This window comes from Protopterus annectens, chromosome 8.part0, assembly GCF_019279795.1.
Source record: "Protopterus annectens isolate FY-2018-M chromosome 8.part0, PAN1.0, whole genome shotgun sequence".
Lineage (NCBI taxonomy): Eukaryota > Metazoa > Chordata > Ceratodontiformes > Protopteridae > Protopterus > Protopterus annectens.
In genome coordinates, this window is record NC_056741.1 from 305,727,464 (window position 1) to 305,751,530 (window position 24,067).

Genomic DNA, 24,067 nt, shown 5'->3' on the forward strand with positions numbered 1-24,067 from the left:
AGTGAATTTAGGAGTTTTACTCAAGTATTTTGGACAGATAAATGTATTATAACTCATTCAACGTGTTTGTTTAATGCTCCAGTTCCAGAATCTATCCCTAGATTTCAAGTGCCTCTTCTTTGGTCCATTTTAGCCATAGCAAGAAAAGTAGTTAAAAATGGAAATGTAAAACTGCTTTATCTTTTACTGAAACAATTTATTTGGCTAAACATTTTTGCAAAAAGGAACTGTCAAGTTTAAAAACGGAAACATGTAATATTACATATCAATAAAGATATTGTCTAAAATTAAGCAATTTATTTGATAAGTATTAATGGTTTGCTTTCTTATATTGGTTTATTGTGGACCTTTGTAAATAGTTATGATTTTGCTATGCTTCTTGTAGGGTGGTACAGCCATTAGTGTTGTTGCCTAACAACAAGAGGTTCTCCAGTTCTATTCTCAGCAGGGTGCTTTCTGTACAGAGTTTGCATGTAGTTTCTGCTTTCCTGTGGGTTTTCTCCAGATGCTCCAGTTTCCTCCCACATTCCAAAGACATGCACCTGGAGCATTTCTCCCTGGGCCTCTGATGAAAACAGGCATTGTCCCAGTAAACAAATGTTAAATAAATAAAATAAAAAATATGGATTTGTACATGTCTGTTTCAAAAATTTAATAAAAAAAGGAAATAAAAAGACTAGGTTGATGACTTGCCAGAGAGGTCAGTGATACAATTAAAATCCCATAAAAATACAAGGGTACCTATGATCTTATTCTGAAGAAAGTAAAGAGCATTCTTCATTACCCTGGAGGTGGCTGTTGGGTGAAAATACAGTGTGACTTAAAGTTAGCAACTTATGCCCTATCCTTATCATCATAATACCTATTTTACCCCTTGGCAGAGAAAAATCATTCAGGATCTGTATCTGGACAGATCCCTTTTCCACCATTATAGTGTTTCCCTTGCGCATTGCAGCTGGGTGAACAGAATAAGTGAATAAATCATAACCCCATAAGACTAGCTTAACAAGCTCTTGGTATGACAAGTGGATCTCTCGGAATGCTATAATAACTGGAGAATGCGACTTGAGTCATGAACATAATTGTGCTTGTATGATAGGGAATTAATTCATATTACATAACTTCATCCATGAAAGATTACTCAAAAATATACTGTTCCCCTGTCCGCAAGTCCACACAGGAACCTGTCCTACACAGCAACGTTGCTGGTATGCTGAATTGATGATATTAATAAAAGGCTCCCTTGCCAGGTTATCCATATAGATTGAATCAAACATTAAAACAAGTTGATTGACAACAAATTTAAACATCAGAGGCCAACTACAGGAAAAAATATATAAACTGTTTGATGCTAAACTATGTATAAAGTAGATTAACATCCTAGATAATGAGGTAAAATTAACCTCTGATTCCTCCATTTAATCCTGCTTTGTCAGAGTGTCTGCACATCATTGAAGATTAAAGCACATCGTTGAAGATTAACTAGCAAGTCCTATGAGACTCTAGAGATCCAGGACTCCCACCATCAACAAAATCAAATGACAAGTGCAACTATGCTGTCTCTAGAATCATGCAGCAAAAATAGCCAGCAGAATTACAGGTACAATATCAAATATTAGAGCAGTAATTGTAAAACAATGCATTAGTGGTATGCCTCACTCCAGTATGGGCATCATACCTCTCAACCTCTTAGAGCAAAAAATTTGGACAAAGCCTAAAATGATGGGGGGACAAATAGGGACAGATTTTAAATATTGCTCTAACAAACTTAGAAAGTTGATAGAATAATAGGTTTTGCATTAGCATGAATTTTCTGAAGGATGTAGAGTCTTAAACTCAAATGTTTGTCATTATTTAATTACTTCAATCCTCAGCTGTTTGCCAGAAAAGTACAGATTTTTAGGAGGAACACACCAAAAATATGAAGCAAAAATCTGGACATTCTACAAAAATCTGTGCAGATATGATGGGCATATAGCATCAAAGTAATAGGCAGCACATAGCACTTCAAAGAGTAAATAGAACATTAAACAGTAACAGGCTTTGACAGTTTACTATATGAGTGCCAAATCCAATCCTGGGTCAATGTCTGTACCACTAGATCTGTTGTCTTTGGGGTCTGGTGAGATTAAAGCTGAGCCAGGTAGTACTCTACGCTTCTTAGCTAAGACAGGTGTCCATTCTTTATCACCAGGAATCATGATGACTTTCTTCTCCTGTAAATGATGTATAGCCTCCTCTAGCTGCTGAAACATCTATGTCCTATCTAGAAAAATAACTCGAAGGTGAGAAGGATGCAGAACAGTTAGCTTCAGACCCCTCCATATGAATACACAAGTTAAGGGAAGCTATACCCTATATTTCTCCACTACTAGCTTGCAGAAATCATTATCAAAGTGTATTCTCCAACCTAGACAGGTTATTCATCTTACCCAAGCTACATGAAGCACCTTTTCTTTTTGTTGGCATAACAGAAAATATGTGAAGGCCAGCCTTGGGGAAGGGGGCCTAGCAAGTGATGTGCTCTCTCCAGCAATAGGGTAGGTGTTGTATCCAAGCAAAGCATAGCTGGAAACCAAACATGCAAAAATGTAATTATGGCCTTTTGTTCCACTCCCTTTTGTAGCTACAAAATTGTGACATTGTTTTGGCTGATTTCAGTTTTCCTGGTTATTTAGGAGATCATGCACAGTCTGGGTAAAATAAAGTTCAAAGGCAACTTGATGTTTCATCTAGTCACAATGGGCAATAAAAGTTTATATGGTCAGATCGATGGCTTTCTTGTGGTTGGCAACTCCCTTCACTGTAACTTTATTTCCTGCACTTGTTGAAGTGAAACTTGAAAGAAGTCCATTGTTTTTTAAGATGATTAATATAGCAGATTAGAAGTGCTATCGTAGGAGTTGGGAGATTGGAGGAAGAAGGAGGTGAAGTGTTCTACAAGCTTTCATCAAGTAGAGGAGCTAGTGTTGCAGTGGCAGCCACTTTGGGTATGCTGCTGTCAGAATAAATAATTGACCAAATATATTTCAAATCACTTTCACTTTGGTCAAGTTCTAGTATGCTTGGTGAACTAGAAAGGAGTACTTTTACCTAGTCTATTATACTTTAAGATATATAATTCCCAGAGTTTAGTAAACTTACTTCTCAGATTGTCACCTCTGACCTGGAAGCTGCCCACAAAGATTTCTAAGAAAATCAAGGGGCTAAATTATGAAAAAGCTATGTGTCAGTCTAAAAGCCTTTTTCTTCTTTTCAGTGTCATTCAGGCTGTTGAGGGGTGAATTCTGCTTAGCGTACAGACCTTATCCTGTCAGATCTACCACATAATCACAAGTCCAATGATCATTCAAGAGATTTCGATTTCTTTTGTAACATAAATGGAACATTTTGGAGGGATAGATATGTGATATGCATCACAGATAATACTACTTATTCGGAATCATCTTCTCCATGTAAAGCAAAGTTTTTCTCTTACACTATTCAAATGGCATCTGGATGAACAGATGGATAACCAAAAATTCACACTTGATTTAACATTTTTTATTTTATTTATTTATTTTACATTTGTTGACCGGGCTAGTCTAACTGGATATATGTCCATTTTCAGTAGAGGCCTGGGGAGATAAGCTGCACATAAACAAAAAATATTAGCAACGTCAGGTACACATAAATAAAAATATTAGCAATTTTTGTCTCTCATAGATAATAGCAAAATATAAATGTTCTACTCCTCTCTGGATTATTCATACTTAAAATATAAGGGCTAAAAGTGTCATTGGATTGTATGGCAAGGCTTCTAAAGATCCTCATGGATCATTAAACTAGTAAGTACCTATGAACTTTCGGATGACATCTGTGAACCAAACAAGAAAGAGAAGGTGATACTTAAATAATAATTATATACTAAAAGGAGAATTTCCTCTTCTAAGACTGTATTCTCTTCCTCTCTGCAAATGTTATGTCATATACAAACAAGTCATGTGTTAGCTGCTTCTTTTTATGTCATAGTGGGTGGGTTTTGTTTAACTCTTGTGATACCTTATTTAGTTTTTTTGTTTCCCTGGCTTTTATTACCAACACATATAAGGATCTTTCCTTCCCAATGAGGTTGTAAATCTATTGAGTTTGGGGATTTACATTTCTTTAATCACCCACTGTTACTCACAGCTGCTTTCTGTTGCTCCTACCAGTGCCACAGACTAATAAATTCGCTTAGAATTCATAACTCTTTTAGTATGTAGTCTCTGAGAACAGCAGAAGCTGGGAAGTGAAGTGTCAAGAAACCTGACAGCACAAGCAGAAAGACTGAGCACTTGATTTTATACTTTATAACCGATTGCTAATTAATAAAACAAATGGCCGTTGTTGAACAGAAACACCATGACACCAAAATACACAGTTCAGCATTTTCGTTCTGTAATATTCCAAGACCTTCATCAGAGTACCGAAAAATCAAACAGTCCTCCATTAAGTACAATTAAGAACATTTTTGTGTCTTTCGGCTTTTTCCCGGTTAGGGGTCGCCACAGCGGAACTCCGGTCCGGTAAATGATTGGCAGTAGAGTTTTATGTGCTGGCTTGCCGGGCCTAACGCACAACCTTCAACGAAGGAATGCCTGTTCACGCATGTCGCCACACAGAAGACGCTCTGAGAATCGAACGGGCAACGTCTAACTGTGAGGCGACAATGCTACTGCAGCACCACCACCACCGGAGTATAAGTACAATTAAGAACATAATGTACCAAAATCATTAATATCTTTTCCAACCATTCACATCCCTCAATCTTGCATAACTAAGTATATTAATAAATTAAGACGTTAAAAGTCAACTTCGCTTGAAGTAACACCACCCTTTAAACAAGTTTATTTATAGCACACAATTAATATTATAACTAATTGCTAGCTATATGAAAAAAAATAAATTTAAGTGCTATTGTGCAGATGTAGCTTTCTTTTTCCAATGTATCTGAGTGTTCTAGGAATGGGAGAAGAAAAGAAATACTAAATTAGGCTTACCACATGTTTTGAATCTTACTACAATGTATTTCTAGCATGACCAACAGAAATTAGAGAGTATCACTTGAATAAAAAAATTACTGACACTTTGATCAGGGATTTTGAATGCAAACAGTATTGGCATGAAAGGCAGAGCATTTATTCAAAAGAGCCTTTATGCTATAAAATAGATCTGTAGTGATACTTGATCTATTGTTTCAACACAAAATGCAAGGCAGTGAAACAAATCATCACAGCACTATTATCAGGAAATCTAAACTTTAACTACCAGTATACATAAACATCTAACTAATGTCACTGAATTTACCCAAAGTGCATCTGCAGAATGGAGGAACACCCTCTTCCACATCTCAAAGCTGTTACATTTCACATTCTCTTACTTACATAATAACTCTGCGATCACTGCATCTTGAAGAAACAGCAAAACGTAATTAAACGTGTAGATTTGAGCCCTGCTGTTTCTCTGAGATGCATCATTCTGGACACACCAAAGTATCACTACTTAGTTGAGGAAATCAAATTTGTTTAAATACACCTTTGAGAAAACATACCCTGACATAAAATGTAAGACCAAACATTTTTTTGCAGTGACTGCATGACGTGTTTAACATAAACTGGTTATATATTGTATGCAGAGCTGAATACAAACTCTTAGGGATGGTTGGTTAGTTAGTACAGGGAGTGCAGAAGAGGTTTGCTGAAATGGTAAGGTGACTGCATTTTTGGGATTTAAGGAATGACTAATTAAAATGTAGACCATGACAAAAAAGGAACCTCTGTGAAAGAATATGGACATGTGGAGTGGCGAGAAGGATGAAAAAGGAAATAAGCATTTACAGAACGGTAGGGAATAGCAGAGGTGGTCACAGCTGTCAAACTAAAGGGGGCATATAAGGTCAGATATTCACAGGCCCTTTTTAGTTTCAACGATGGTGGAATGTTTGTCTAATCTTATAGAATATGACTGTGAATAAAAATATGAAACTTCATATGCATTTAAAATGGCATAGCATAAAGGGTTCAGGATGTGAGCCAGCTATGTGTTCTAGTTGTATAATCAGTAGACAGGTTCCTATCACTTTTTCCATTAACTACTTTGCATGTTTAACGTGGTGTGGATATTTGTGGTACTGTGTATTCATGATATGTGTGTGTGTGTGTGTGTGTGCGTGTGTGTGTGTGTGTGTGTGTGTGTGTGTACGCATTTGCCTCTGAGTGCTTGAATATGTATAATGTTACAGCATGTTGTGCATATATTGCTATGTAGGCATTGCTTTTCAGCTTTGTCTTTTATAAGTTGGTAAACGTTCTGTGAAGTAATGCTTTGGCAGATCTAACAATAAGGTTCCTTTAAGGTAATAAGGGATGCTTAATCATTAGGGGACTTACAGACACTGCAACCAAAGTAATGCAATAAAGCAACATGCACATGGTAATCGTTGCTCATTTTGTAAATTGATTCCTGTTTATTGACCTTTCACAACACTAACTGCAGAGCAGATGTACCTTTTTTTTTCAATGACTCTAAGCATTCTAGGGGCGAGAGGAACAGAAATAATAAATTAGGCTTACCACCTGTTCTGAATTTGTAATTGATTTGGAGGTGGGGGAGGGAGAGCTTAAAGCTATGCAGGAAAACAAGGTCAAATTTCCTGATAATTTTTTAGTGCATTTTGTGTGCATTTCTACTATGTAGGATCTAACTTGTCCCATTACCCCTCCTCAGTCTCTAAAACAAGGCAAAATAGAAGTATCTTGGTATTAACTTGACATTTAATTAGAGAAAATGCACCCTGTCTTTCCTGTAGAAGTTACTGAAAACAATAATAATGCATATACAGTTTTCAAAATGAAAAAAAAAATGCCTAAGACTTTTGATTATATTATTAGGCTGATTTTTGAAGCATTAGTCAAGTAATGAATTCTTTGTAGAAAACTGAATTAGTTGAAATTGCTTACTATTTAGCAAAAATATTTTCAGAGTAAAACAGCCCAACTTGACTTATTCGACTTGTCTCACTTTTAATTTACTTGCAGTGCTGTATTTGAAACGAAAGTATTCAAGTTCACAGCTCAGTACAACTTAAAATGATGTAGCCTTTGCTAAAACAATAACCTGGCGATATTTGTGTAATCTATAATTTAAAAATTGTGAATAAGTTTAACTGAGCCACATTATGCAAAAAAATGTAATGTCAAGCAGGAGAAATATAGTTTTATAGCTTAATGCAACAATCTGAAAATGTATCTTATCCTGTCGAACAGAATATGAGTTTGGCAGTGCCTGTTTGCATACTGTGACAATCTTATATTGTTACTTAAACACATCAGATCTCTTGGTAATACCTTCAGCTAGGCCTCAGGCAGCTGGTCATTGTTGGTCTTGCTGGTATGGACCTAGCATTGAGCAGCATATTGCCATCACTGAGAATGATGCCACAGTATGAGCAAAAAAGGATCGATTTCAACAACTGGCTGTCTTTCTGGTGTCATTCTAAAGGGATCCAACATCTGTCAGCTTGGGAGGACCTGGTTAACAGACAACGTTGCTTTGACAAGGATGATCACCTTTTCCCTCTAGGCTTTAGAATACTGGCTAAAACTTTATCCACTCCCATAGTTCCTTTTTAGGCAATGCCAAATTGAAAAACCTACCGACAAAGCAAAATAAACTCAAGTGAACCTCAAGGTATTATACGGGTCACTGCCAGGAGATTAAATAAAAATGACTTTTTAAGTGTTGGTTTAACAAAATTCAATGCCACTCCAAACCCTGAGAAAACAGCAGCCTATGCTGAATTAGGTTCATAGGTAGGTACTAGGCTATCTGCCTGAAGGCATTTATAAGCCTAGCTGGAAAGTGTTGGCTTTCGCCACCCACTTAGATTAGTTCCCTTTGCCTCTGTCCAGCAGAGCCATTGAAGTGATCCCCAGGGTATACACTCTGTACTCTCTGTTTCCCATCCACTCTTCAAGGTTTCTCTTGAAGAGGGTTAGCGAGGAGCTCTGCCTAATGTAGATTGGAATCCTGTTCCAGAATTGCTCTCAGAAACTCTGTACAACCATGTCAATGGCTGCATAGAGGCTGCTGTACCAACTAGAAGCCTAGGACTAGTCCCTAAAGAAAAACACCCTGGTGATATCCCAAATTAAACCAGATATCAGGCAAAGGAAATACATTATGGCAAAAATCAGGAAGGGTAATTCCCATGAAGATAAAAACCCTCTCATCAAACTAAATAGGCAACTAAGAGGGCTAAGTAAGTCAAGCAAATCCAATTTTGAGGGATAGCCTCCCATGTGAAAGATAACCATAAGGCCATTTTAAGTTACGTTAGAAACTTCAGTGGCAATACACAGCAGTGTGCTGAACTAGTGGTTAATTGTACTACATTCACTAAGCCTGGCACTATAGTAAACATATCAGAAGACAAATTCAATTTCAAATTTACTCCCCCTCACCCCCAACCCCCCAAAAATACCCTCAAACATAACCCCTCCAACTATAACTAGGGAGCATGTACTGGCTGTGCTAGCTAAAGCCAAGAACACTGCCTCAGTGGGCCCTGGTATCATCTCAGGATGCCTCTTGACCAGTGGAAAATAGGACTTATCAGAAACCATGGAATCATTATTTAACTATAGTCTTAAGATAGGCATTGCACCACATGAATGGAGGACTGCCACAGTCATCCCCCTTCATAAGGGAGGACCTTCAACAGATCTTAAAAACTACAGACCCATTAGTCTAACTAGTCTTATTTGCAAAGCCATGGAAAGAATTATCACAGAAATTATTAACAAGGGCATATGATACCTCCAGACACTAGATCCATCCTAGTTTGGCTTTGTCAAAGGAAGGTCATGCTTATTGAATCTGGTGGAATTCTTAAAAGTCACTAAGGAAATGGATGAGGAGAAAACTGTGCATTGCCTACCTAAATCTGGCTAAAGCATTTGATACAATACCCCATTCAGGCATTGTCAACAAACTTATGGAACTAGGTATAAACCTCTTTATAACACACTGGATAGCTAGCTGACTCACTGATATGATACAGGAGGTTAGAATCATTAAGGTCACCTCCACAAAGAGATAGGTCACAAGTAGAGTCCCCCAGGACTCTGTGCTAGGCCTACTCTTCTTTGACATCTACTTCTTGGATGTCAAACGCAATGTCAAAGGCCTCTGGCTAACCATGTTCACAGATGATTGAAACTGGGAACAGTCATTGGCTTCCCTCCAAATAAGAACACTTGGTGTCAAAACCATGGCTTAAAATTCAATACCAAGAAATGCATTATAGGACCTTGTGGGAAGTCAATCACCCCAGGTAACTATGTCATCAATAAAACACTCCTAAAACTTGATTCATGAAGGATCTGGGAACATCTATAGATAGTAACCTAGCCCTCATCCAACATGTTTCCAAGGTAGTAAGAAAATCATTCTGTGTTATTCAATTTATTAGTAAGGGCCTGGCATCTAGATACAGAAAGCTTATCACACCACTGTACTTGGCCCTCCTCAAACTCATCATAGAGAATAATGTCCCCTTCTGACTAAATATATGCAGCAAATGGAATGTTCATAAAGGTTTCTTACTAAAAGAATACAGGGAGTAAACACAATGTCCTACAATGATCGTCTTAAAGCCCTGTCTCTTTACTCAGTATCATACAAACTTCTGAGAGGTGATCTTTGCCTAGCATGCAAGGCATCACTGGACCCTGTTTTGATGAACCTTTTGCATATCTGTAAAACAAACAGCTTCAGAACTATTAGACTAAAATATCTAAATGTTGCTTGCAACATGAACAAGACACATTGTAGAGACAGACATGTTTCTCAGAGAATTCCCATTCTCTGGAACAGGCTCCCCATCCATTCGAAGCAGAGTTCCTCCCTGTCCCTATTTAAGTGCAACTTGGATCAATGGACCGGTAATTGCAAATTCACCCCTGGTCTGGTGGCTATGTCTCTGATGGATGGAGTCAGTCAGTAAATCACCCCCTATATAAATCAAATTTGTGAGTCACATTTGGTTTGCATGGCTAGACTTATAGGGGCCTTAGTGGTCTTTAACCTAGCATGCATCTATGAACCTAACATTAACTTGAAAAATGAAAACACCCATAAAATTGCTCTCATTTAATTTAGCTGATTTCCTAAACAGAAACTGGGTCTGACTTCTGGAATCTGCATAACATCTCCCCAGGACTAGCCTCCTTATAAACACTGACATGGTGCCAAGATAGTACTATATTACACATACTCATCAACTGGTGTGTCATTTGTTCTGATTTTCTCCTCTGTAATGTCATATTTGGGATCCATACTCTGTGTTGCCAGATAGGAGATTATTGCTCTGAATGTCTTAAAAGATCGCTGGCAGACTGTCAGAGCATTCAACTCAGAGAAGGACAAGAAGGTGGGCATTGCATTTCTCTATTTTCTTACTCTTCTCTGAGTTAGTGAGATCTCAGAGTTGGTATTTCTATGTATCTATATAGATATATATACACATATACATATATAGTTCGATGGTGTGGTGGATGCAAGGGTCTTGCCCTTCTGCAAAATTGTTTTCTGTGCCTCCCGACCGTAGAAGAGTTATTGTTTTGACTAGTGAAATCCCAAGGTTTTAAGTGTTTTAGGTGTCAAATAATTGCAAGTTGATTATTTTATTTATTTATTAGCATTTGCTCACACAAATAGTTCAACTGGGCATAATACCCATGTTCAGCTGAGGCCCAAGGAGAAACGTTCCACAACAATTTGCATTTTGAGGATAATTAAACACCAGGAAAAAATAATATAGTCACTCGTGTCATTAAGTTACAAAAGAACAATGACGATAATCTTGTTTCCTTAGCTGCAGGTATAGGAGAATCGATAACTGTATAAATAAGACTTTGATGCTGCACAGAAAATTTTGAAAAAAAAAAATCTACACTTATCGACTTGCAAACAATGAGTACACAGCAGCGATGATTCAGAGAGTCAAATAGTCTCACCAACAGTTCATATAACTGAGTGATTAACAAGTTTAGCCTTAAAGTTTTCTGGAGGTATATAAAATTAAAAAAAAAAGATATCTGACTGAATGAATAGAGTAGGTGAAGCATAAACAATTTACAGGTTTATTGAAAGAGTTATGATAAGTAGCAAAGGAGACAAAGTAGAGAGATAAGAGTGTGTGAGGTGGAAAGAATGACAGCAAGAGGGACTTGCATGTTAGACAATTAAGGGTATGCTGATGGGAGCAATCAGTAAAGTGACAGAAAGTCAATATGATTGACGTGAAGTGATATTGCAGGACTAGTAATTGATTTATAGAGGCTTAACAGAGATTATGAAATAGAACTTATTTTAGAAGAAGAATTATATATATATATATATATATATATATATATATATATATATATATACATACACAAATATATATATATATATATATATATATATATATATATATATATGTCTACCTGATAACACCGACACGCCAAAACACCGACAACGAAATAACCGACACGACAAAACCAAAGTTCAAAAACACGAAACTTCACATGACCGACAAACCACAATCCCGACAATCAACAAAACAAATAACTTTCCCGAAAATCACACACACACAAAACAAGCACACCATAAACCTTACAAATCTACACTAAACCTTACATGCACAACTATATATGCACCAACTTTAACCCAAACCCTAACCCTAACATCCGTCCCTATCGCACACTTACCTTAACATGTCGGTTTTCTCAGCGTCAGGATTCTCAACTGTTGGTCTTCTCTGTTGTCAATCTTCCATTGTCGGTTATCTCGCTGTCGGTCATTTGCAGTTTCAGTTAATTTTATATATATATATATAGATAAAACAATATTCAGTATGATTGTTAGATGCTAGCCTTGTATTATTTTTATTTTGTTTGTGAGCAAGACAATTGGTCCATGGACCTTTTTCAACCATGACCCTGGTGCAATTGTACAATTTCAGATATTTTACTATTAAATGATTATCATATACATAATTCTGAAATTATTACAGAAGAGTTAGTTTACATTGTAACAAGTTACACAGTGACACGATTTGTATAATGTGTCTATCCTGTTAATAAGTAAACAAGCCAGTATCTTAGACTAAAACTGCTCTTTGTCTTAATATTTAGAGATTTTAACATTTACTTTATATACCTTCACCTAACAGTTTCTGAATAATATCCAGGTTCAGTCACTGATTTTTAAGTGTCTGTATTCTAAAAAGTACAGCTGTGTAAGTAAAGTTACCATAACAGTATGTGTTCGAATGGTCACTGATGCAGAAGCCTTAGATGTGTGGGTTATAGCCTGCATAATTTATTTATTCTTTGTTGACCAGGTTAGTCCCACTAGGATAGAAGCCGCTTTTCAGGGGAGACCTAAGGTGGTATTTATACTACCAGGAGATATTTGGCCAAGGCATCAGGGAACTTCCCTACCCTTTGATAGGTGCTGTGGGATTTTTACATCCACCTGAGCTACCAAGTCAAGCAGATGGGCCTCTGTTTAACATCTCTTCTGAAGGATATCATACTTAGGAGTGCAGCACCCACTATATGATGCACTAAAGTGTTGGCTATCAATCTACCGGGTGTGGAAATAGAACCCACATCTTTCTGCGCCAAGTGCAAGTGTGCTACTTGTTGCACCTCTGGCACTGCAATACGATATTACAGCCTGCCATCTTCCAAAGATTAAGGGAAGCCATTTGCCTTTCTTGCCACATTATTTATAGCTCTGTCCAGATTTCTCGCAGTAAAGGGTTTGAGAGGTAAGAAACCCAGGTACCACTATAGGCATAAATGAAGGATTAGTTCTCAAAGAAATCCTGTCTTTGTGAAAACTGAGATAAGGTTAACCTACCATGAAATCTTGCAACTCATCTACTCTTTGTAGAGAAGTCAGAGCAATCAACAAAATTCTTTTTATATTATGAACCTCGAATCAGCCTGATGAGCTGGTTCAAATTGTCCAAGAGTTATTTTTTTCCAAAACAAAACTAAAATCCCAAAATGGATACACCTCTTCTAGGTGGACAGGTATGCAGAACCCCTATCTAAAACTTCTTGACACAGGAATGCATTGAAAGGGTGGAGGGTTCATGGGCAGACATCTTGAAATGGCCAATTTATGAACCTTGATAAGGGAGCAAAAAAGGCCAGAGGATAATAACAAATATTGTAGAACCATAGAAATACTAGCAGTTAGCTGAAGTTGTTACACGTTGAGGTGTATCAGACAACCCCTGTCTTGTGTGAGTAGGTCCACTCTGTGAAGAAGCTTGTGTCTGAAATCACTTGCAGTGATCCTGGGGATCTGAAATGATTGAGAGAGAATTAAGTGATTTATAACTACAGATATCTCTTTTACGGTTATGTGTTTTGGTCTGTTTTCTTTGTTCAAAAGACCCTGCACTTTTACCCCATAGATACAGCTTCCTAAGCAAAGTCTAAGGCATCTATTGTTACAGACTGTATTGGAGTTGGAAGAGAGAACCTCTCAACTGTACAGCTTTTCACAGAATGTCCGGATTTTTGCCTCATATTTTTGGCCAGTTTTTCATAAATGTGTGATTTTTCTGTCTAATTAGTGGCAGATCATTAAAGACTAAAGCTAGAAAATAATGTCAGACTTTTGAGTTTCATACTTCATACCCTTCAGAAAATCCATGCTAATGCAAAACCTGTTATTCTATCATCTTTCTAAGTTTGTAAGAGCAATATTTACAAATTGTCCCCATTTTGAGGCCTTTATCCCACTTTTTAGTTTATGGCGTTGTCCATATTTCTTACTCTAAGAGGTTGAGAGGTAGAAAATGAGTGGCATATTGAAATAAAACTGGTCTCTCTACCACAGAAGTTCTCAAAACTGGAATTTGAAACATCAGGAGGTGTTGATGTTGGGACCATACAGTTTGTAGCTACCTTTCACATGTGGAATCTGGTTAGAGGAATCATGAGAATTATAGATGCCATGAATCCTAATATTCTGCAAAATTCTCTTGCTGAAGTCTTGACTGAGTGTAAAAATGCAGGAATAGATCTAGATTTGCCTTTTTTCCAATGGAAGAAAAGCTTTTTGAACTGGTATCTAGGAGACACCCCAAGAACACAATCCTGTGGCAATGATTTAAACAAGACTTTTGTATGTTTCCAGGAAGCCCAATCTGCAAATGAGATCTCTTACTGAAGTGAGAAATTACTGATACTTCGAAAAAGACTCTGCAAGTATAAGTAAGCCAACTAAATAAAACATTGCAGTCTCCAGTAGGCTATCACTGGAGCTAGATACTTTATGTACACCCTTGCAGCAATGAATAACAAAAAAAGGGTAATGCAGAGAAGTGACAATGTAGTCTAGACACATCCTTAAAAATACATTTGAAATCTGAGGCTATATGAATATGATGATAAGTATCCTTGAAATCTGGAGTTAACAAAAAAATGAAAGGGGGAATATATGGTAACATGTTATGAAGGGATAGCATTTTGAACTTTGGAATTTCCATAAACTGATTGAGAAAGGAAAGATCTAAAACTGGTCTCCATGAGGCTAATCTTTTTGGTGCCAGAAACTTTCTTGACTATAAATGTTTCCCTGTCAGAGAAAGATGAACAGGATCTATAATCCTCTGAGTCAGCAATTGCTGAATGACAGCAAGAAGAAAGAAGTTTGCTCTGCTGAATGAGGAGGAATCCCATCAATAGGAGGGAGGGATTCCCTCTGCCATCTATTTGTGCCTCTGATGAATCACATTCAGAACAGCAATCTCAGTGGTACAACAGGTAGCACACTTGACTTTGGTGCAGAAGGCTGGGGGTTTTATTCCTACACCAAATAGATCAGTTGCTAACTCTACAGTGCAGCTTAAGGGGGGACACTGCACTTCTTTGTTTGTCATCCTTTAGATGAGATATTAAACCAAGACCCCATCTGCTTTAGTTGGTGGTTGCTCAGATTGATGTAAAAGATCATGCACCACCTATTAAAAATAATGGTATTCTTTATTTATATACAAAAAAGTCTTATTTACAACATATGCTCAAATATTTATAAATGTACAAATATAAAGAAATGCAAACATGTTTACACATATTATTACAATCATACAAAATGTTCATCTCTGTTAGACCCCAACTCCTTTTTCCACAGCCACTATCTAATTGTATTTAATATTATTGCTAAAATCCATTTACCATTAAACATAATTTCATTTTTTCTTTCATTGCTTATCACCCATATGACATAAAATAACTTTTCATCTACTCTTTGAGCATATTCTTTACTTCTTTTCTTACAACATCCATATTTAATCATATACATGTTTATTTTATAAACTTCTTTTATATATTCAAAAATCTTCTTTATGCAGTTTTCCTATAACTTTTTTACTCATTTATATTTCAAAAACAAGTTCTATAGTTTCATTCATTTTCAATCAATGGGTTATGAATCCAATTCTCAGATCCCACTCAGCCTCATACTTCAAACTTGGGATCCAACTCTTGAGCTCCTCCTTCTACCCATAATGCCCTAGTCCATCACCAGTACCTCAAATGGACTTTATTACTACAAAATCCACATCTACCCATAATGCCCTAGTCCATCACAAGTACCTCAAATGGACTTTATTACTACAAAATCCACATCTACCCATAATGTCCTAGTCCATCCAGAGTGCCTCAGATGGAGTTTGTTGCCATAAAATCCACAGTAAGAAGTTAGAGAAAGGAACAGATAATAGAACAGGGCTCAAACCTGGAACTCTAGGTTACAGTAATAAAACCAACAGGTCACTCCAGAAGATAACGAGAAAGGAGATAGAAGGGAAGAAGTCGAGGAAGAATGAAAATGGACAACACAAATGCCTAGTTATGCTGAGAACTTAAGTTATAAATCTGATGTTGTCCTTTACATTCTTCCTCAATGAATGGGACAGAGTTCCCAGCTATGTGAATTGTGGGTGACCCTAATGGAAGGATATTCCGGAGAACCTCTGAACCAAAGGCAGCCCTGTTTCTGAAGATTAGCTCCAATTTGTAATGATTAAAAAGGCATGAGCATTTGACCATGTGGCTGCTGCACAAATATCATCAACAGATGGTCTTGACCAAAAAACAGATGAAGTAGCCATGAATCTAGTTGAGTGGACTTTAGGCGGTCTTGGTGGAGAAATTCCTTGTTCGGAATAGATCCAAGAAATGCAATTAATTATACATTTATCCAGTGAAACTTTAGATACTAGATAACCCAATCAACTTTTGAGAAGGAGACAAACAGCTGGTCTGATTTTCTCATTTCTTTAGTTCTGTGTAAATAAAAATGTAATTGCCTGTGCACATCCAGAAGATGTAGCATGCATTCTCCTTTGTTTGAAAAATTTGGAAATGAATGGATTGGTTAATGTTAGATTCAGAAGCCACTTTAGGTAAAAAAGAAGGGTTAGTTTGTAAGGTAACCCTCTCTTTATGGAAAATAATGTACAGAGTCTTTGATGAAAGAGCCTGGAATCCTTTTAATTGATGGCCATTAAAAAGGCTGTTTTCCAGAAAAAGATACTTTAAATAATTTTTCCTGAAGGTTCAAAGGGATATTGAGTCAGAGCTTGCAATGCCACTGTCAAATCCCATGGAGGTGGAGGATTCTTTACTGGGGGGCTAAGGAGGAAAGTGCCCTTTAAGAAAGCCCTACATAACTTAGAAGCAGCCAAAGAATAATTATTTTCTCCTGTATGAAAATTTGATATGGCTGCCAAATGTAGGTTAATCGTAGAAAATATAGTTCTTCTTTGAAAAGAGCAGCCAGAAAATCAAGTACAACAGAAACAGGGTCATTAAAAGGGCCAACATCATTTCTTAATGGCCAAAGGGAAAATATTTTCCATTTGCTCTAGTAAACTTTTTTGGTGTACTCTTTTAGTGAGGATAATAAAATGTTACATACTGCGGAAGAAAGCCTGGGCTGTCTTGCTATTGTTGGATCTGGAGAAACCATGCAGTTAGTTTCAGGGCTGCAATACTAGGGTGATTCATCCCTGAGGGGTGTGAGAGAAAGATCTGGAGTTGGTTCCAGTATCCAAGGAGGATAACGAAAATGAGACCAAAGGAAGGGGAAGCACACCTAGTGAGGACATAAAAAGAGCAATGAGTTTGACTGAGCTCTTCAACAAGCTGCTTTCTGTAGAAATTTTGAGATCAAAGGAAGTGGAGGATAACCATAAAGAAGACCAGAAAGCCAAACATGGACTGGAACATCTCTCTGTAACTCCCCCTGAGGGGGGATCAGGGCAAAATACCTGCTGTACTTGGTGTTGTAAGGGAATGCAAACAGATCACAGTAAGGGTATTCCCAACAACAGAAAATTTTCTTGGCCACTGATTGACTGAGAGAATACTTGTGAGGCATCACAATGGACCTGCTGAGTTTGTTCACTAGTACATTGCTACTAGAAAGTGGTTATAGGAGATTGCCAATTGCCAAACTCTCATAACCTCTCGGCAGAGGGGATAAGATCAGGCTCCCCCTTGTTTGTTGATGTACCAGATTACAGACATGTTGTAGTTTGAATCACAGTAATCCCTAGAGGAAGAGCATCTTGAAATGTCTGTAATGCTAAAAGGACTGCTCTCATCTCTAGGACACTGATATGGGAATTGGTCTGTTGGGGGGGAGCATGTACCTTTGACCGTCCTTCCCAAGTAATGCCCTCCCAACCCAACTGGAAGGTGTCCATGGTCACTGTGGCCAACAGGTGAGGAAAAACAAAGGGCCAGTCTAAGTAAAAGTTATCTGACTAGATCCACCAGTGGATATGGTGTTTGCATATTTGTGTAAGCTTGACTGGAAACAACAGGGTTGTCAAAGAATAGACTATTGGACAGCTAAAGTCCATTAAACGACACATAAAATAGCATGCTAAAGGAACTAGAACTATTGCTGCTGCCATAGACCCCAGAACTTGGAGGATTAGCCTGGCTGTAGGGGTCAGATGAGAAATAAGATGATGACCCTGAGATCTGAGTATGTCTATGCGATGACTAGACAAAGAGGCAATTTGCATTGCTGTGTTCAGATGTGCACCAATAAACTCCAGGCTCTGTACCAGTGTGAGGTTTGATTTGGCATAATTTACTGTGATATCTAGTGAATGACAAATAGTCCCTGGACTGTTGTAGGAGATGCACTGTAGGGGCAGTGAGGAACCTGTCATTTAGGTATGAATACATTCGGAATCCTTTTAGTCTCAACGGAGCTGCCACCACTGCCATACATTTGGTGAACATCCTAGGAGTTGTGGTGAGTCCAAAGGGCTGGATCCCAGCTGAAAGTGTAAGTGTCTTTGGAAGCGCCTGTCTATTTTGATGTGATAGTAGACATATTGAAGATCTATGGAGCACATCCAATTGTCCTTGTGTAGAAATGGTAGAATGTAGTTAACTATGACCATTTGGAACTTTGACTTTTTCATGAACTGATTTACATTGCTTAGATACAAAATTGGTCTCAGGTCTCCTGTCTTTTTTGGCACTAAAAAAAATGTAAGGTGTGAATCCTATTTGGTCTGGAGGGACCTCCTGGATGACTCTTTTGTCTTGCAGCTTTTCAATTTCTTGTGCTGCAGCCTTCCTCTGGCTGGGTGAAATGTTGGGATGCTTCTTTGTTTTGGAGAGTGGGGCTGAGAAAATGTATGAAGTAACCTCTGGATATTAAAAATCAAACAAAGCAAGGAACTGGACAAGGGTCTGGCTCCAAGTACAGCACAGTAAATCCAAAAATAAAATCTGTGCACAAATATGGCAAATGAGCTTGAGGTACTGGGGATAGACTAGGGCATTATGGGCAAAGGGAGGGCTCGAGAGTTGGATCCTATTCTGAATTATGTGCCTGAGTTGGATCTGAGGATTGGATCTGTAACCCATTTATTGAGGAAGAATGAAAAGGACAACATCAGGCCATATTCTATACCTTTTCTTTGTTTATGGCATATTTCCTTTTACTGGTCATTTATCTATTATCTATCAGTTTTCACAAAAACTCTTGACATTCTACTTTCTAATTACACCATTTGCTGCTTATTTGTATATATTTAATTTTGTCATCTTTTCAATTTTTCCATGGTTTTAGTATTTATTTTATTTAACATTTGTTTACTGGGAAAGTCCAACTTGGAGCAAGCCAATTTTCAGGGGAGGCCCAGGGAGAAATACTCCAGACACATGTGTTTGTAATGTGGGAGGAAATTGGAGTACCTGGAGGAAACCCACACGAACATAGGAAGGACATGCAGACTCCACACAGAAGGCACCCCAGCCGAGAATCGAACCAGAGAACCTCTTGGAATGAGGCAACAATGCAAACTGCTGCTCCATTGCACTGTAATACACATAGTAATGTTTTAACATTGCATTTTTATACAGTATATTTTTGTCTTTTTCTATCTCATTTATACACTTTTTTCTCTTTTATGTTTATTCACCATACCCCAAAATGCACTGTACTTATATTTTTACAATTTTATTATTAATAGCTATCTTTTTCATTTATCCACTTTAAGACTTTGCACAAATTTAGTGAAGCAACATGTACCACTGGTTAGTTAATCCTAAACATCCTTCCTCTTTAGCTACATACAAAACTCTTTTTACTGGGTTTAATCTATAACCCTATATAAATTAAAAAATACATATATCTGCTGTAATTCCTTTTCAAATACTGCTGGCAACATAAACACTTGCTAAGTATGCTATTTTCCCATCAGTAATGAATTTATCAAATAAGCCTTTTTTCTGACTGATAATTTATATGTCCTCCAGAAAAGACAGGTTTATTTTATTTATTATATTGTGTTTTTCCCACTGAATTCAACTTACATCTCTAGTCCTAAATTTTATACCCAACAACAACATTTGAATCATTGTAAAATATATACCTCCTATCTTTATGGCAACACCTAAACCTTTACTTTTCTCATTATTTAAAGCCATCCCTATCACTTATAGACACTCAGTTGTGCAAATTATTACTTCTTTTATCCAAATTTTGTTTTTTTTGCAATTATTACGTCGCATGCATATGTTAACAGAACTCGAATTATTAACTCTTCTGGTGTTATATACACCTCCCCTTAATTTGTAATTTATTTCACATGCTATCACCTTCATAACTAATGCAAAGGGATTGGACATTCCTATCTTATATGCACTTCTTGGCTCAACTAGCCATTTACAAGTATTTTCGCTTTATTGTGACTATACACTGGCATACATAATTCCCTAAGATTCTCACTTATATTCTTTAATTATTACACATAATATTTCATGTCTAATTGTGTCAAATGCCTTATTAATGTCTCTTTTTATGATTTTTGTTTCTTCTTTTCTATTCATAATATCATCTACAATTTCTCTATCATTAATAATTCTTGACAACCCTTCCCCTTATACTATATATCATCTTCCATAATATTTTTCATTTTAGTTTCAAATCTGTTTTGTATTATTTGCATAAAGATCTTATAATTACTATTATACAACGATCCCCTATTAATATTCCAAAACGTGCATGCTAATTGGTCAGTGTGCATGTTGTAAATCAGACTTATACTAATGGAAAAAGGTCCGGTCGCCTGGACTTTTTTCATTAGTATAAGTCTTTTTACAGCAATGGAGAACGCAAGATCTCCGTTGCTTTTTACACACTGTCTCGCTATGTTAAAGGAGTTTAACATAGCGAGACAGCTTTAAAAAAAGTAACGGAGATCTTCCTTTCTCTGTTGCTTTTTTTAAAGCTGTCTCGCTATGTTAAATGGGTTTAACATAGTGAGACAGCTTTAAAAAAGAAACAAAGATTCTCCGTTGCTTTTTTTAAAGCTGTCTCACTATGTTAAACTCCTTTAACATACCGAGACACTTTGTAAAAAGCAACGGAGATCTTGCTTTCTCCGTTGCTTCCACCCACAGCTCTGATGTACTGCGTAAGCATATGCTTGCGCAGTACATTAGAAATGCCACAGAATACCAGACAGCTATGGAAGGGCAGCAAGGAGGCATTATACAATGCCATTATTTAAGAAAAGTAAGTTTTTTTTCTTCTTAAATAATGTCATTGTATAATAGCAATAACCCATGCCTGGGTGTGGGTAATGCTGGATTTACCCACGGTTGTCTTTGTTTGGCCACTCGGGCTTCGCCCTCATGACCAAACCACACTAACCGTGGGTAAATCCAGCATTACCCACACCCAGGCGTGGGTTATTGCTATATTATTCAATGTTGTCAGTTTCCAGTTTTTTGATTTTCTTCTATCTTCCTTCTATATGAATTTAAGAATTCTACTACATAACTCTTTATACATAGAACCTTCACTTAACCATTTATTCAAACTCATTTAAAAATATTTTTGCCACTCCCTTATTTTTTAATACATTTTATATCATTTTCCATCTGGTCCTGCAGCCAAATCAATATTTACTTGTCCTAATACATTATCTAGCTCATTTAAAGAAATCTCCTTTTCCAACTCTTCATTCTCTTTTTCTGTTAAAGTTTTTACTTTCCATGTTTTTTTCACTACCTTCTTTTTCTAAACGTTTCTAGTACATATTGTAAGACGATATTCATATTTTTCCTGGGTTCTTTCTATTTTTCCTTTTATGTTTTTTTTTTTATTTTTCTCATTATACTACCATCTTCCTTTACTAATCTGCTTATGTAACTTGACACTTCTTCTCTTTATCTTTGTAAAAATATATTTGCTTATATAACAATCCTTATATTTTTTATTTCTTTAATGTAATTCTTTTTCTTTGACAAAGTACTTTCTATCACTATGTTCTAAATCTTCAGATGCATCACTATATGTTCGTTTATATTTTTTCTTCTCTATTTTTCTCATATTATATTGCCATCTAAACACATTTTTTATATTTTCCTTATATATTATCCACCATTCAGATCAATTTTAATAAAATGTATCATAATATGATCCTTCCAAAACTCTACTACAACTTCCATTCATTTTTCATTGCATGCTTTATCATTTATCTTTTTTATTCCTTTGACTATTTTTATATATTCCTGTTTTCTTTTATCTCTATCCATATTGCAAGATGATCAGAAAATGCTGTTTCAACTACCTCCTCTTCTCCTATAACTAAACCTTCTGATACCATAAATAATCTGCTTCATTTTTATACATACCCTTTTGTAAGTCCATGAATTTTCAGCCCAGAGTTGTAGCTTACCACATCTCTTAATGTGTACTATTTTCATATATCATTCCCTTTCTGTTTATGCTTGCCTCTTAAATCACAAATGAAGCCTCCTGTTATCATAATATTCATATTTATCACTACATAGTCTAAATCTGAGAAAATAAGCTTTTCCTTTCTTTATAATTAGTATAAGCATATAATGTTATAACTATATACTCTTGTTCTTTCCATTTTTAATCTACAATGGTTAATCTCATTTTTGCTAAAGTTGCATCTAATATCATTGCTGTATTTCTACAGAATATTGCTTTTCCAGAACATCTCTCATTTCCCATTGTTTCTCTGTTACAAATCATTATTTATTTGTTAAAAATTGTATGTCTTCTAATATAATTACATCTATGTCACATGTATTACAGCACTCCAAAATCCCTATTCTTCTTACCATATTCTTAGTGCTATTCACATTTACAGAAAACAATTTAAAATGTTCATTTTCTCTTTTCCTTAGATTCGTGATTTCATAGTTTCATAGCTAGTTACTTGGCTAGCTTTCTTAACTTCCATTCTAAGCCTAGCTAATTTCCCTCCCAAAGGTAAGAATAAAACATTCTACCCTTGTCTGTGAGTCAGACACCTTAATCATTATACCAACCTCCAAATCATTACCTGCGTGTATTCTTTTTCATCCATTTCCTTTCTTTTTTCTTTTCTACTTACCCCTTTAAGTTTTCTTTTTCTGTCTTTTATCCTTTTATCAACTGAATTTTTTTTTTACTACCTCCCAATTTATGTCTTTTTCATCACTTAATTCAGAACCTTCTTCTATATCATCTTTATTATTTTTCTCATCTAATTTTTCTTTTATTAATACTGCTTCTAAAATTTCTTCTCTTTGTTTCTTTTCTTTTCTTTTTCTTTTTCCTTACTTTTATTTTTTATTTTGCAATCAATCCAAAAATGTCCAGTTTTGTTACATTTATAACATTTCAATTCACATTTTTTGCATTTCCCAATTTCCCACAAATATAACATTTTTCTTTATCACAGTACTTATCAAATGCCCTTCTTTTCCACCAAAAAATATGTTTTGGGTTGTCCCAGTATTTTATGACTTCCCTCTTCCCCTCCACATTTATCATGTGTTGGTATATGTATAATTTGCTCTCCTTCTATTTTTAACACAATCCCATCCACCACTCCATAAACCCTTTTTATCATAAACGTTTGCAATTTCCATTACTTTTTACATAAAGTTTTCAAATGTCCTTTCAATTTCCCTCTTTATACATTTGTTTGAAACTGTACATGCATTTTTTTCTTATTTCTCAGTTAATGCTTTTATCACATAAAGATTCCAAGCATTACAATCTTTTTTCATATTCTCTAAAAGATTCTCTATTGAAAATACAGTCTCAAATATAATGTAGGAGCTATTAAATTGTCCCTCACTTAATACCTGTTCATTTCTTTGTCTTTTTACTTTGAATGCTTACCATGTACTTCTGTTTTTCATTTTCTTCTGACTTCTTTTCTGGTATTCCCCTTTACATTCTTTTATTTCCTCCTCTGCATATGTTTTCTTTACCATCTTATCACTATTCTTCATGACTGTCTCTGCATCCTCCTTTTCTATTTTCACCATAATGTCTTCCCCCCAGGATTTGTCTCTTTCATTTTCATGGTCTATCTCTGCATTACCATTTCTTTAAGTAAATTGTCCCACAACCCTCTTGACTGCAGGGTTGTAATTATACATCCATCATTTGCCAACTCATTTCCATC